Source organism: Pyxicephalus adspersus, chromosome 7 (genome assembly GCF_032062135.1).
Source record: "Pyxicephalus adspersus chromosome 7, UCB_Pads_2.0, whole genome shotgun sequence".
NCBI classification, from domain to species: domain Eukaryota; kingdom Metazoa; phylum Chordata; class Amphibia; order Anura; family Pyxicephalidae; genus Pyxicephalus; species Pyxicephalus adspersus.
In genome coordinates, this window is record NC_092864.1 from 49,297,777 (window position 1) to 49,299,911 (window position 2,135).

Genomic DNA, 2,135 nt, shown 5'->3' on the forward strand with positions numbered 1-2,135 from the left:
CAGGTTGTCATACCTGATTTATAAGAAATGATGAGTCAGTGTATAAACGATTACAGAAAGTTAAAAATTGTCGCAGCGAGTAGTCGCAACGTTTCCTGTGTAGATGTACTGTGAGTAGAGGAATCGTTGTTATTGCTAATGACAGGAAAGCTGAGTTCTGCACTGGATTGTGTGTGTGTTTTTTTCTTAGACTTTTCTTAGTGTACTGAATGATAGGTGAAGGTTGTCTACTTTAGTCATGATCTAGCAATGCGAAGTTGATATTTTGTCGGCCAGTACGGTCTAATGGTATCAGTACCTGGATCCCCAACACACCTCCAGGAAAACTGATGTTTGGGGGTACTACAACTGCAGATCTATTAACTTTTGAATGGTAGCTAATGCTATGAAATGCAGTTAAAACAGATAACAGAACGCATTTTGGAAAACACAAACTGGACAGATTCTATGATTGTGATTTAGAATTTTAGCCCCCGAACACCAAACTTATTTTGTTCTGCTATCTAGTCCATGTCAGTTCATCAAGCAGAATGTCAGTCGGTGATGTGCCAGATTAACCCTTCATACTCCTCATGGGCTTTGGAACATCTTGTCATTCACACAGCACACACACACACCACTGTCTTCTCCCCTGTGGCCGCTAGCAATGTAAAATACTAGCCAAGTGCGAATACCAGCTCTTGTCCAATTCCGCTGTTTAATCCAATGAAGGCAATTTTCCAAGATAATTACCGACATGTTTTAATGCATATGCATGAAAAAGGATTTTTTTCCAGGAGACCGACTTTACATGTTTGTGTAATTGATTGAGGCGCTGACCCGCTATTCAAAATGTTATTTGAGAGCCATCAGAATGCGTAAACTTGCAAATTGCCCGGCTTGTATCTGAATTAATACCTCATTCATCATCATTATGGGTTGATAAGTTAATTTAACCATTTCATTCTGCTTTAATGAGCTATAGTTAAATTAATGCCACTTAATATATGAAAGTAACATTTAAATAGAGGCACTGGGCTGAGACAAACAGAAGCTGCTGCTATTTGGACTGGAATAGTCTGACATAAATCTTTTCTTCATTACAGGAGCCAGTCTGTTCTAGCGGCAGTTATGAAGTATTTTATTCATTTACTTTTTGTGTTCCATTGCCAAATAGTATAGGTAAATTATAGGAGCCTGTAAATAATGTCCCTTGGATGTCTTTATTTAAATCAGTGTTATATTGAGAGTGAAAAAAGAGGGTTGTGATGCACACTATCAAACACAAGTATTTATCTCTCATTCATACATCACTGGTGAGATGGACAGATTGTAGGATTGTTTGCAGAAGGTCATTTACTACAATTTCACTGTGTGTTTAGGGCTAGTGTGTATGTTAGTAAATTAGTCAATTGGAGGTGAGGTAAACAAACCTAATTTCAAATCAGTACTTCTCCAGCCCACACATATGACTGTAGGGATTAGCACTGGACCCCTCCAGTCCACATACTTGCTTTAACGAAGCTATGGAGAATGGGCAGATCATTGTCTTGTGGGTCAAAGTGTGAGTTGTGTGGGGAGTAGTAAGTGATCCAATGGTGTGGTGTTCCATTTGCCCAAAAATGCATCAAACAATGGCGAATGCCAGCCAAATGGGATAAACGATATTTCCGCTTTGAGCAGTTTGAAGTGCTTCTTCAAACAATTGAAGTTTTGGCAAAGCTAATGGGGACCCAGAACTATATGAGTCAACCCAATAAATTCAATGGAAACGATGTTTATTAGCAGTGAGAACTTGTCATTGGGGAACTGTGCTATAAATTAAAAGCCTTTGTTGCTCCCATTCTGAACTCCAATGCGTTACAGATGTGGGTCTCTTGGAGTACTAGTGTGATGTGTACACAACATTCTGCCAAGGTGCGCTTAAGTAGCGCCTAGGAATGATCTGTGTGTGTGCAGAATACATTCAGGCACCATGCAGGGCTTGTTTTAGGCAAATAATCTAAAAATACAATGACACTGCTTAGCTAGAGAATATACATTTTCATTTCAAACAATTCACAAGTAGTTTTGTGTTCAGCAAGAAGCCAAAAAGTCTTCTCAATAACCAGCCTGTGCTATTGTTGCAAAGCTGAGCTCAGATCCACCTTAAACAA